The 15,557-nt window shown below is 37.8% G+C and overlaps 1 protein-coding gene across 1 annotated transcript in view; it reads right to left on the bottom strand.

Annotated features, from left to right (window-relative positions):
• The window catches only part of LOC126202994 (UDP-glycosyltransferase UGT5-like), a 141,806-nt gene that overhangs the window by 27,074 nt on the left and 99,175 nt on the right, over nt 1–15,557 (bottom strand). The gene's annotated exons all lie outside the window — the stretch shown is intronic.

Here is a 15,557-nt window from a genome sequence, read left to right as displayed (position 1 = left end):
TAGGTAAAATCTCACAACAAGAAGCGACAGAGCAATTAGACGAAAAGAAGCAGAAATTACAAGCATTAGCCAAACGACTCAGAAGATACAAAAAAAGTGAAAATAGAAGGAAACAAAACCAAACATTCAACACAAACCAAAAGAAATTTTACCAGACAATAGATAACACACACATTAAAATAAACAATCCACCAAACATAACAGACATGGAACACTTCTGGAGCAACATATGGTCAAACCCGGTACAACATAACAGGCATGCACGGTGGATACAAACAGAAACAGACACATACAAGATGATACCACAAATGCCTGAAGTGATAATTTTGCAACATGAAGTCACCCAAGCAATTAATTCTACTCACAATTGGAAAGCCCCTGGAAATGATAAAATAGCAAATTTCTGGTTAAAGAAGTTCACCTCAACACATTCACATCTAACTAAATTATTTAACAGTTACATTGCAGACCCATACACATTCCCTGATACACTTACACATGGAATAACTTATCTGAAACCTAAAGATCAAGCAGACACATCAAACCCAGCTAAATATCGCCCCATAACATGCCTACCAACAATATACAAAATATTAACTTCAATCATCAAACAGAAATTAATGACACATACAACACAGAACAAAATTATAAATGAAGAACAAAAAGGCTGTTGCAAAGGAGCACGAGGATGTAAAGAGCAACTGATAATAGATGCAGAGGTGACATATCAAGCTAAAACTAAACAAAGGTCGCTACACTACGCATACATTGATTACCAAAAAGCTTTTGATAGTGTACCCCACTCATGGTTACTACAGATATTGGAAATATACAAAATAGATCCTAAATTGATACAGTTCCTAAACATAGTAATGAAAAATTGGAAAACCACACTTAATATCCAAACAAATTCAAATAATATCACATCACAGCCAATACAGATTAAGCGTGGAATATACCAAGGAGACTCATTAAGTCCTTTCTGGTTCTGCCTTGCTCTGAACCCACTATCAAACATGCTAAATAATACAAATTATGGATACAATATTACTGGAACATACCCACACAAAATCACACATTTGCTATACATGGATGATCTAAAACTACTGGCAGCAACAAATCAACAACTCAACCAATTACTAAAGATAACAGAAGTATTCAGCAATGATATAAGTATGGCGTTTGGAACAGACAAATGTAAGAAAAATAGCATAGTCAAGGGAAAACACACTAAACAAGAAGATTACATATTGGTTAACCACAGCGACTGCATAGAAGCGATGGAAAAAACAGATGTCTATAAATATCTAGGATACAGACAAAAAATAGGAATAGATAATAAAAATATTAAAGAAGAACTAAAAGAAAAATATAGACAAAGACTAACAAAACTACTGAAAACAGAATTGACAGCAAGAAACAAGACAAAAGCTATAAATACATATGCCATACCAATATTGACCTACTCATTTGGAGTAGTGAAATGGAGTAACACAGACCGAGAAGCACTCAATACACTTACACGATCACAATGCCACAAATATAGAATACATCACATACATTCAGCAACTGAAAGATTCACATTAAGCAGAAAGGAAGGAGAAAGGGGATTTATCGATATAAAAAACCTACATTATGGACAGGTGGACAATTTAAGAAAATTCTTTATAGAACGAGCAGAAACTAGCAAAATACACAAAGCAATCACTCATATAAATACATTGGCTACACCACTACAATTTCATAACCACCTCTACAACCCTTTAGACCACATAACATCAACAGATACGAAGAAAGTAAATTGGAAAAAGAAAACACTTCATGGCAAGCACCCGTATCATCTAACACAGCCACACATCGATCAAGACGCATCCAACACATGGCTAAGAAAAGGCAATATATACAGTGAGACAGAAGGATTCATGATTACAATACAGTATCAAACAATAAACACCAGGTATTACAGCAAGCATATTATTAAAGATCCCAATACCACAACAGATAAATGCAGACTTTGTAAACAACAAATAGAAACAGTAGATCACATCACAAGCGGATGTACAATACTAGCAAATACAGAATACCCCAGAAGACATGACAATGTCGCAAAAATAATACATCAACAGCTTGCCTTACAACATAAACTTTTAAAACAACAAGTTCCTACATACAAGTATGCACCACAAAATGTACTGGAGAATGATGAATACAAATTATACTGGAACAGAACCATTATAACAGATAAAACAACGCCACATAACAAACCTGACATCATACTCACCAATAAAAAGAAGAAATTAACACAACTAATCGAAATATCCATACCCAATACAACAAATATACAAAAGAAAACAGGAGAAAAAATTGAAAAATACATCCAACTGGCTGAGGAAGTCAAAGACATGTGGCATCAGGATAAATTTGACATCATACCAATTATACTATCAACTACAGGAGTCATACCACACAATATCCACCAGTACATCAATGCAATACAGCTACATCCAAACATATATATACAACTACAGAAATCCGTAATTATTGATACATGTTCAATTACCCGAAAGTTCCTAAATGCAATATAACACATACCGTACAGTTAATAGGAAGTGACGCTTGATCAAGGTCCGCGTCACTTTCCATTCTCAACCAGACTTAACGTCTGAGAAAGTAAAGAAATAATAATAATAAACCCCGTGGAGGCCCGGGAAAAGAATAGGCCTCCGGTATGTTCTGCCAGTCGTAAAAGGCGACGAAAAGAACAAACCACTAATAGGGCTAACCCCCCTTTTAGTGTGATTACTTGGTTCAGGACAGAACTAAAGAAGCCTCGGACAAGCGCCGTCATGGTCGGGGACGGCGCTTGAACCCTATGCCCGCCCACAATGGTAATGACACTGCTAGCCAACTGGAAAATGATTTAAATCCAAATAGAGGTGTTTTGCAGGATATGCTTCCTGCAACCACCCTAGAAGGAAAACAAAGACAGAGGATGAGATGGTCAGATGAAGTTAATCGACACCTCATGTTCTGTTATTACCAAGCAACAAACCTAGGAACCAACACAACTGGATACAGATCACAAGTACACACAACATTTATTACCAGATACCCAGAATTAAAATTTTTAACAGAACAACGTCTAGCTGATCAGATTCGTGTAATAATAAAAAATAACAGGATACCCCAGTCAGAATTAGAAAACATCAAACAAGAAGTACAACAAATACTGGAACAAAATAATGTGCAATTAGAAGAAGAAGAAGAAGAAAATACAGTAATGGACTCAAACATCCAAGAGCAAACAAACAAAGAACAACACGCATCAATTAAACAATCAGAGGAAAATGAAATTTTAAGACAGCCACCAGCACAAGCACAAATAGAACACGAAGTGACACACATGTTAGATATAGAAGAAAAATTTCAGTTGACATATATAGAATACAAAGACACAAATACAGACATTAGACCATTCTTGCATAGACCACCAAATAGCCCACAAGTCGAAACAACAATAAAAACTATCAACACAATCATACACAACAAAATAAATGAATACACAACTATGGAAGAGTTACAACTACTGGTTTATGTAGGAGCACTCACTACACTAAATATACACACTAGGCAGAGATCAGAACCAACCAACACACAGAAGAAACCCACAAAACCAGCATGGCAACACAGGCTACAGATCAGAATAGAAAAACTGAGAAAAGACATCGGACAGTTAACACAATTTATAAGAAATGAAATATCAGACAAAAAACGAAAAAGGTTAGGTAAAATCTCACAACAAGAAGCGACAGAGCAATTAGATGAAAAGAAGCAAAAATTACAAGCTTTGGCGAAACGACTTAGAAGATACAAAAAAAGTGAAAATAGAAGGAAACAAAACCAAACATTCAACACAAACCAAAAGAAATTTTACCAAACAATAGATAACACACACATAAAAATAGACAATCCACCAAACATAAGAGACATGGAACACTTCTGGAGCAGCATATGGTCAAACCCGGTACAACATAATAGGCATGCACGAAGGATACAAGCAGAAACAGATACATACAAGATGATACCACAAATGCCTGAAGTGATAATTTTGCAACATGAAGTCACCCGAGCAATTAATTCTATGCACAATTGGAAAGCCCCTGGAAATGATAAAATAGCAAATTTCTGGCTAAAGAAGTTCACCTCAACACATTCACATCTAACTAAATTATTTAACAGTTACATTGCAGACCCATACATATTCCCTGATACACTTACACATGGAATAACTTATCTGAAACCTAAAGATCAAGCAGACACAGCAAACCCAGCTAAATATCGCCCCATAACATGCCTACCAACAATCTACAAAATATTAACTTCAGTCATTACACAGAAATTAATGACACATACAACACAGAACAAAATTATAAATGAAGAACAAAAAGGCTGCTGCAAAGGAGCACGAGGATGTAAAGAGCAACTGATAATAGATGCAGAGGTGACATATCAAGCTAAAACTAAACAAAGGTCTCTACACTACGCATACATTGATTACCAAAAAGCTTTTGATAGTGTACCCCACTCATGGTTACTACAAATATTGGAAATATACAAAGTAGATCCTAAATTGATACAGTTCCTAAACATAGTAATGAAAAACTGGAAAACCACACTTAATATCCAAACAAATTCAGATAATATCACATCACAGCCAATACAGATTAAGCGTGGAATATACCAAGGAGACTCATTAAGTCCTTTCTGGTTCTGCCTTGCTCTGAACCCACTATCAAACATGCTAAATAATACAAATTATGGATACAATATTACTGGAACATACCCACACAAAATCACACATTTGCTATACATGGATGATCTAAAACTACTGGCAGCAACAAATCAACAACTCAACCAATTACTAAAGATAACAGAAGTATTCAGCAATGATATAAGTATGGCGTTTGGAACAGACAAATGTAAGAAAAATAGCATAGTCAAGGGAAAACACACTAAACAAGAAGATTACATATTGGTTAACCACAGCGACTGCATAGAAGCGATGGAAAAAACAGATGTCTATAAATATCTAGGATACAGACAAAAAATAGGAATAGATAATACAAATATTAAAGAAGAACTAAAAGAAAAATATAGACAAAGACTAACACAAATACTGAAAACAGAATTGGCAGCAAGAAACAAGACAAAAGCTATAAATACTTATGCCATACCAATATTGACCTACTCATTTGGAGTAGTGAAATGGAGTAACACAGACCTAGAAGCACTCAATACACTTACACGATCACAATGCCATAAATATAGAATACATCACATACATTCAGCAACAGAAAGATTCACATTAAGCAGAAAGGAAGGAGGAAGGGGATTTATCGACATAAAAAACCTACACTATGGACAGGTAGACAATTTAAGAAAATTCTTTCTAGAACGAGCAGAAACTAGCAAAATACACAAGGCAATCACTCATATAAATACATCGGCTACACCACTGCAACTTCATAACCACTTCTACAACCCTTTAGATCACATAACATCAACAAATACGAAGAAAGTAAATTGGAAAAAGAAAACACTACATGGCAAGCACCCGTATCATCTAACACAGCCACACATCGATCAAGACGCATCCAACACATGGCTAAGAAAAGGCAATATATACAGTGAGACAGAAGGATTCATGATTGCAATACAGGATCAAACAATAAACACCAGGTATTACAGCAAGCATATTATTAAAGATCCCAATACCACAACAGATAAATGCAGACTTTGTAAACAACAAATAGAAACAGTAGATCACATCACAAGCGGATGTACAATACTAGCAAATACAGAATACCCCAGAAGACATGACAATGTCGCAAAAATAATACATCAACAGCTTGCCTTACAACATAAACTTATAAAACAACACGTTCCTACATACAAGTATGCACCACAAAATGTACTGGAGAATGATGAATACAAATTATACTGGAACAGAACCATTATAACAGATAAAACAACGCCACATAACAAACCTGACATCATACTCACCAATAAAAAGAAGAAATTAACACAATTAATCGAAATATCCATACCCAATACAACAAATATACAAAAGAAAACAGGAGAAAAAATTGAAAAATACATCCAACTGGCTGAGGAAGTCAAAGACATGTGGCATCAGGATAAAGTTGACATCATACCAATTATACTATCAACTACAGGAGTCATACCACACAATATCCACCAATACATCAATGCAATACAGCTACATCCAAACATATATATACAATTACAGAAATCCGTAATTATTGATACATGTTCAATTACCCGAAAGTTCCTAAATGCAATATAACATGTACCGTACAGCAAAAAGGAAGTGACGCTTGATAAAGGTCCGCGTCACTCCATTCTTAACCAGACTTCTAAAAAGTCTGAGAAAGTAAAGAAATAAAAATAATAATAATTTTACTGTCTTTAAGCCATTACAGCAATAGACAAAGTCATACGTATAATACAATACAGTACAGTACATGCTATAGAAGGACAGAATTGTTAAGAACTTTACAGTTTAATATCACAGGTCATGAAATCCTTTACATTGTAGAATGGGTTTACAACTAACCAGTCATAAAGTGTTTGTTTGTATTGTTGCTCTGGTAAATTTTGTATACCTTGTGGAAGTTTGTTAAATAATTTGTGGCCCATAAGTTCATAACTGTTAACTGATTTTGACAGTCTGTGGTAGGGCGTATAGATAGAGCTGTTTGTCCTAGTGCTGTAACAATGTATATTTGCCCTGCGTTTTACTTTACGTAAGTTCTTTTTTGTGTAGATTAAAACATAATAAATATATAGGTTTATTACTGTCATGATTTTTTGTTGAGTAAACAAAGGTTTACAATGAGCCTTGTATGGTGAGCCTGTAATTATCCTAATAGCTTTCTTTTGCAGCAATAGTATATCATGCACACAAGTGGAGTTTCCCCATAAAATAATGCCATAGGATATGATGCTTTGGAAAAATGAGTAGTAAGATGCTCTAACATAATTTTTAGGTACACAGTGCATTAATCGCCTTAACAAATAGATTACCCTAGACAATTTACCGCTAATATACTTAATATGTGGATCCCAAGAAAGTTTATCGTCCAAATATACCCCCAAAAATTTAACTCAACTAGGATCATCTGATGGAAACTTGTCTTTTAAACTAAATACCATCTGCTGGGTTTTGCTTTCATTAAGCAAGAACCCATTTGCTTTAAACCAGAGTGAAGCTTGCTCAATTGTCTCTGTAACACATGTTTTAAGGCTATTAAGATCATTACTGCTGTTCAGAAATGTTGTATCATCAGCATAGAGTACTGTTCTGGATTTGATAAATGACGGCAGGTCATTTATCATTATTAGGAAAAGGAAAGGGCCCAGCACGGATCCCTGCGGAACACCTACCTCAACTTGTTCTATACTGGACATTTCTTTCCCAACACAGACGGCTTGATTACGGTTTTGTAAATATGATCTTAATAGCTTAAGGCTGTTACCTTTAACACCGTAAAAGTCCATTTTTTCGAGTAGTAGTGTATGTTCTACACAGTCAAAGGCTTTGTTTAGGTCACAAAAAGTCACTTGGGCAAAGCATTTATCTTCAAATACTTGATGGATGTATTTAACAACATTGTCTATGGCATCAATGGTTGACAGCTTTTTCCTACAGCCATACTGTGATCCACTTATTAATCCTATGTTATCAAAGTAAACAGATAATTGTTGGTAAATTATGCATTCTAGAACTTTTGAGAAAACTGGGACTGTGGATATTGGCCTGTAACTTGAGACAGAATTTTTATCTCCTTTTTTATGTACTGGAACTACCCCAGACAGTTTAAGCTCATCAGGGAAAGAACCCTCCAGTATACACTTGTTTATACAATATGTTAGGGGGTACACTATACAGTCTATTACTTTCTTAAGCATGTTACAAGACAGGTCATATATGTCTACACTGTCTGATGATTTTAACTGCTTCACTATTCTTAACACAAAACCAGGTGAGACCTCAGAAAAATTGAAGGTACTTGTGTTTGTTGATGACCTAGCAATATTTTTTGACAGTAACTGTGATGAGCTGATTTCAGGTTTAATTATAGCACTTCCTACTTCCTCAACAGATTTAATAAAAAAGTCATTAAATTCCTGGAGAGAGATACTAATTTTGTCACTTCTTTTATCTTTGGTGACACTATTTATTAGAGTCCATGCTGCTTTGTACTTACTGGTGGATTTCTCAATACTTCTGAGATTGTGTGCTTGTTTGGCTTCCACAATTGCTTTTTTGTACTCATTCCTAGATCTAACATAGGCTAGTTTAGCATGGTTGATTTTCAGATTTTTATAAATATTGTACAACAACATAACTTGATTTTTCATAGTAGACAGCTGTTTTGTGTACCATGTATTTTGTCTACTTGGAACTTTTGCTTTTAGGACTCTGTCAGTTACCTTGCATTTCTTTATTGGTATGCAGTCATTAAAGTGTTCCAAAAATGCTTTGAGAAACCTATCAAATAGAACCTTTGCTGGCAGATAATTGCTTAGAGTATAATGTGTCTCATCATAACACAGGCCAAACCAATCTCTGTTAGAAAGGGACGTACGAAACCTGTCAATTTTCTCATCTGTGACTGGTCTAGTGACCACAACTTCTGGGACAAACTTATTTACATAACTCTTATCAAGAGAGAACCTACTTGTATAATTTAAAGATACTGAATCATGATCAGAATATGGAAATACTGTCACAAAACATGATTCTTCTGTTGTTTTAAAATTTACAAAAATATTGTCAAGACATGCATGTTCTCTTGTAGGTTTGTTATTGACTGAATGTAAGTTGCACTGTCTTAGTAGGTTTTGGAGTTCAGTGACAGTACATTTTTGTGTTGTGACATCGAATTCAGCATTCACATCTCCACCTATCACAATATCATAATGTATCCATCTATTATCTGTAAGTACATGTAACAGCAGGTCCAGTTTTTCTAAAAATACATTGGTTATACCCTTAGGTGACCTGTACAGGGAAATTACAACTAACTTAAAACTGTCTATTACTATACCAGCAGCTTCAAAGTTCTGTTCATCACACAGAAAATCTAGATCTAATCTATTGAATGTACCGCTAAGTGATTTGTTAACATATATTGCCACACCACCTCTTAAATGCAATTTTCTGCAGTAGCTACATCGGAGATGTCGTATGGCCAATGGTCAGGTGTTGCCTCAGGAGGGGTGGGTTAAGGGTAGTGTCTCGGTAGGACGGTTTTCCTGGCCAATGACCTTTGCTATCATTGCTAACCTGCTGGTAAATATGGTGCTGGGTTGTCACTTCATTTCTAAAACTCAACTTCTTCTGGATTATTCAGGGGGTAAGTTTTTTTTTTTAAATTTGTGCCAAGTCAGAAGTTCGGATTTTGTGAATGTCGAGCGGCGGTGTCATCCATGCCTTCTTCCTTGTCGGTCACTACTATCGAGAATGTCAATCTTGATTATCTTTCCCCGAGTCAGGTTCAACAGGTCCATCAGCTACTGGAGGCTTTCCCTGACTTATTTTGCGATAAACTTGGAGTAACGAATAAATTAGAATATCGTATTCGTTTGACTGACAATATTCCGGTTAGGCAGTCCCCATATCGTCTCTCACCACCTAAGATGAGAGTGTTGCGGGAAAAGGTACAGAAGATGTTAAATCAAGGGGTTACTCGTCCCTCGACTTCTCCGTATGCCTCTCCGATATTCTTGGTGCCGAAGGATCAGGGTAGCGATTTCAGGGCGTTGGACGATTACCGTCGTTTGAATGAGAAGGTGGTGTTGGAGTCAGTTCCATTGCCTGATCTACACAATTCCTTTACTCAGTTTTCAGGCGCATCTTGGTTCACTGTTCTTGACTTAAATCGAGCTTATTATCAGATTCCGTTGACCGAGGAGTGTAAACATGATACAGCGTTTTGCACCGATTGGAATCTATTCGAATTTAACCGGGTCCCATTTGGGCTGGCTACTGCAGCTGCTGTGTTGACTCGTTTATTAGATAGTATACTGGGTGAATTTAAATTGTGTTTTGTTTGTAACTATTTGGATGACCTTGTGATATATAGTAAATCGTTTGAAGAGCATTTGAGTCACTTACATTAAGTATTTAATAAGCTTCAGCAGGCTGGTTTAACCGTTAAACTCTCGAAGGTTACCCTTGCGCAGCCACAGATTTCCTTTCCTTGTTTCAGGCAATGAGGTTCACATCGATCGAGAGCGCACTAAAGCCTTGCGCGCACTCCCACCTCCTACTGATAAGTGGGGTGTCACTAAGTTTAACTGTAATAATTTTGCAGATTTTATAATGAATAAAAAATCAAACAGTAAAAGTACTGGATAGAATAACAACAATATTATGAAAAGGATAGATTGCCACCCACAATATAGAGGAGACAGCGAGTTGCAGATGGGCACAGTGAAAAGACAACCATAACTGTCAATAAAACACAGGTCATAAAATCAATACTATACTGAGACCTCCTGTTTCTCACAAGGCTCACCAACTACCTCAAAACAAGTCAAGTGCCACTAAGGCAGCCATTGGCAGTTTGTTGCACCCAGGGATAGTGTGGTCTACAGGCACTGAATAGGTTTCCCTCATTCATCTGGTGCTGAAGACAGATGGTTCCTATAGGTCATGTGGGGATTGCTGGGCTTCTCATATGATCCTAAACAGATACCCAACACCCAACATTCAGGATTTCACCCTTGCATTAGTCGGTACATCAGTTTTGTGTTCTTCAATTCAGAAGGCATTATTAAAAATTCCTGTGATCCCTGATGACACAACTAAAACAACAATTATTACACCACTTGAGGCATATGCGAAGGGGGAAGGAGGAATTTTGAAGATAGCAATGGAATGTGAGAAAGAACTTAAAAATTTAAAATTAAGTAGTTGTAGGTCATTAGGGAGGAAAAATAAATAAGGAATGTTTGCAAAGAACCATAATTGTGACCATAGTAGGAGGCTGGTAAACAGATATTTAGGGAAAAAAGAGAAGAAGAGGTTAACCTGCACCACAAAGTGTACACGGGGGTACTTTTCAGAATAATTAGTGTTGAGAGTGATAACTGGATATTGTGTTGGCCAGTGCAGTTTATTGATCTCTTAATAAAATTTGGAGTGGTACATGAAAGTTTTAGTCATTATGGGGCTCTAAAATTCATTTCAAATCTGGGCAGTTTATACTTCTATGACATTGCCATGTGGACAAGGAAAAAAGCTAGTTAACATGAAATAGATCCCAAAGAGTAGGAGTAAGCAACCAAACATTTAAGGGGTACATACAGAATATTATATCTAGGAAACAAACGGCTCTTATGGCTGTGGATATTTATGGACAAGTACGAAACAGTAAAAGGAGTTTCTGCTATATTTTTGTAATGGCAGATCTGTCTTCAAAATTTATAAAATTATGTCCTCTCAAGAAAACATCAAGCAAAAACATCATGTCGAAAATTGCAAGAGATTTCCCAAATGTTGAGATATCCTTTCTGATAGTAAGACTGATGTCACCCGAAAAACCTTGGAAAAACAGTATAGCAGAGGATAAAGTAAATCACATATTAATTCTGGCATAACAATTCTTCAAGTAATCCTGCTGACAGGTTTATGAGGGAAATCAGCAGATTATGTATAACATACTGCAGCAAAAGCCATTCAGCTGGATTGAATGTATAAATAGAATGAAAAATGTGTTTGCCCACCCATCTTCTGCAGCAGCTGCAGAAGAATTACACCAGACGAATTTCACTTTTATTTATGTAGCATCTTCAGTGACTATTCCAAATGAAGTTGAGAAACATGTGATGAAGCAAGCTGGGATAATTTTTACTCCCTCTCTTCATTAGCCATCTGCCTCCTTAAATTCTTTTTTTCAGTTTTAACTAATTGACATTAATGTATGTGAGTATAAACTGTATTTTCATAAAAGAGAAAGGTTGGCCCTCAGTTTTAAAGAATATAACATTAGATATAATTTTGTGCTGAGTTTTATGTATATAATTGATTTCCTAATTTCTTTTAACTATTCCTTAGTATATTTTGTTGTAAGGTGAAATCAGTAATTGTTTCATAACTTAAATTCTATTGTTGACTTATTAACAAATATAAATTTTATAACAATTATAATTGTTTGGAAGACAAAACACTAGCATTTTTTAAGTATTTATTTGGCTCTATTGGAAAACATGTTAGCTAAGCCAGCCCGTAATTAATTCTGAAGTATGGTAATTACAGATTTGTCCAAAGTATTGTTTGCATAATGACATTTTTAATTACATGATTTAAACAAATAATTTGGTCTAACTCTTGCAGTAGAAGGAACTGTTAAAAAGAACCAATTTTTCGATGTATACAGTTAATTTAATGACTTAAGTTTTACTTGTAATTTCAAACATTTCAAACAACGTGTAGTTTCAGTACCTATTATTGTGAGAATATATAATGGCCACATTTTTGGTCCCGAGATAGTCAGTCCATGTCCGAGTTTCAGACGAGGAACCTGTGTTGATTAGAATGACAGCAGTGCATCAACTTAACAGTGAAATAAGTGTTAAGCCAATAGCCCGCGTGTTAATCCAATGACAGTGTCTGCTCCATAAGTACCTGATTATTCCGAAAGAACTGTGGACTATGTGGTTATGTTTCTTACTGCTCATGGAAGTTAAACAGTAAACTATTGTAGCAATATGTGGATGTTCACCTGCAACCTATTAATGAAGGGTATGGAAAGTTAAAACAATAGTGGACTGGCCATATAACTGTGTAATATTGGGGGTTGTGAACAGTAAAAGTAAAAGACTGTGAAATGCAAATGTTTATCTGTCGGATACATCATTTACAGTAGATAGTAGTTGTTTTTCCATAGCCCATTTTTTCAGCCAGTACGTTGCCACTGAGGACAACAAATGAAGAAACAAAGCAGGTGAGTGTCGTCACAAACACCCTGAAAGGCAATGAACATACAATAGAAAACAATGAAAAAGGAAAACTGCTACAAACAAATCCCAGTGAACCTTCCCTCTCATGCCACCCAAAGCTACACAAGAAAGATCTCCATATCAGAGGTATTGTGAATTACAGAAACAATCCCACTTACCCACTTGCAAGATACATGTTGAAAATCTTAACAGAAAACTACGAATTACTAGAGGAAAAGGCTATAAGAAACACCACACAATTGATTCAGTGCATAAAAGACATAAAACCACAAATACACATACAGAATATCCAATATTTTCAAAAAACAAGGCAAAAAATAACACACCAAACCAACAACTTAATTCAGAAATACCTCCCAAAAACAATAGGAAAAACTGATCTGTATCAGAAATCAGGAATATACTAACTGGAATGCAATACATGTGATGAAAGACACACAGATCAAACCAGGACAACATTTGACACCAGATACAAAGAACACGTAAGAGCATGGAAGTATAGGACAAATCATTCAAGTTTTGCAGAACACTTACACCAACACCAACATAAAATTACATCCAGACACACAGACATGAAAATCATAATGATAAACAACAATAAAAACACCTCCTCACATTACAAGAAAACTACCACATCCAAAAAACCATAACAGAAAAGAAACAACTCATAAATGACTAGACCAACTTGGCAAACCACATTCTCTTTAAACTGATTGATCACTTAGTATAACATTGAGGAGGATTACTGGGTTGGTTGCACCAATAATCACACCCACCATACAAGGATCACAAAGAACAGAACTCACATGGCGGAACAGCCAAAGATAATGCTTAGAGTCCAAAGATGAATTCATGTCGATGTTGGTGTCGATTTCATCTAGTCCAAAGATGAATTCATGTCGATGTTGGTGTCGATTTCATCTGCGCCACATAGCCCCCCCCCCCCCCCGCAGTACGGAGTACTCTTGACAGGGTGGGGGGGGGTGACTATGGCGTCGGCAGGGGTAGTCCGCAGGAGCCGGACCACGGTCAGCTCAACAACGTTGTCGGGGAGCTGTGTGGGTAGTGTCATGAAGGAAGGTTCGGTCACCGAACCTGGAAGTTGTTGAAGCTAGCCGGGCTTCGTACTGGGCATGCTGGCCATGCGGCGACAGGTAGGCCGGCGGTTTGCGCGTGGAACGGAGCGACGACAATGCGGGAAGGAAACACATTTCACCAAGTGGCAGGGAATTGCAGAGGTTGTGTCATGAGCACTGGATGAAGAGAAACACACGACAAACAGTGTATAATCACGCAGTATTATTGAGATGTCGTGGATTATATCCGGGGGGACAGGCACAAACACCTCGAGAGAGGGCACGTTCTAGATGGAGGGGCGTGAAAACTTCGACAGGGCGAGGCAGGCGACAGTGGAGAGGTCGAAGGGACCGGCGAAGGGCCTGGCGGCGAGGGCGTGACCGTAGGGAAGCTCAACGTGGGGAATATGTGGTCACTCGACGGAGTGTGTGAGACTGGAGTAGAGGGCGAGGTCAGAGGAGAACTCAACAATTGGAGCTGGAGGCCACTCGACTGAGTGTGTGAATCCGGAGTAGAGGGCGAGGTCGGAGGAGAGCTCGACGATTGGAGCTGGAAGTCACTCGATCGAGTGTGTAAGTCCGACGTGGAGGGAGTTGTCAGAGCGTCATGAGCCCCGACAGTGAGTGGCGTGGTCGTGGCCTGAAGGGGGGTAGACGAAGGCTCGACACGAGCAGGCTTAAGTCTGTTGAGAGAGACTGTAGCAGCTGAATCTTTCATCTGGATGTCATAAGTTTTGGCTGAGGGCCGGAGAACTCGGTACGGGCCGGTATATGGAGGTTGGAGGGGAGCACGGGCAGTGTCATCTCTGAGCATGACGTACTCGCAATTGTCCAGAGATTTCGTGACACGAACCTTAGGGCGGGAATGGCTGGCAGGCGGAGGGATATGGAGGTTGATAAAGGGGCGTCTGACGCAGTCCACGAAGGAAGGTAAGTCAGACTGAGGGAGAGAAGTGGAAGGGCCCACAAGCTCGCCAGGGAGAACAATGTTCTGGCCGTATACGAACTCGGCTATTGTGCCTTTGAGGTCTTCGTTATAGATCGCACGAATGCCGAGTAGCACAAGGGAAAGGGCCTCCATCCATAGAGAGTCATGGCTTGAAGAGCCGCCTTGAAAGTGTGGTGCCAGCGCTCGACTAGCCCGTTACTTTGCGGGTGATATGCTGTGGTATGGATGCGCCAGATGCCGCAAATCCCATTGAACAGAGCTGACTCAAATTGTCTGCCCTGGTCAGTCGTGATGATACCTGGACATCCGAAACGCGATACCCATGAGTTGACAAAAGCTCAAGCAACAGTTTCTGCCGTAATATTGAGGAGGGGGGACAGGCTTGACCCAGCGAGTTATTCGGTCGATATACGAGAGAACATAACGAAAGCTGTTAGAGGGTGAGAGAGGTCAATATGAATATGCTGGAAACCCCCAGG

Source organism: Schistocerca nitens, chromosome 9 (assembly GCF_023898315.1).
Source record: "Schistocerca nitens isolate TAMUIC-IGC-003100 chromosome 9, iqSchNite1.1, whole genome shotgun sequence".
Lineage (NCBI taxonomy): Eukaryota > Metazoa > Arthropoda > Insecta > Orthoptera > Acrididae > Schistocerca > Schistocerca nitens.
Note: the sequence above shows the minus strand (reverse complement) of the source record. Positions and strands in the feature narration are given on the sequence as shown.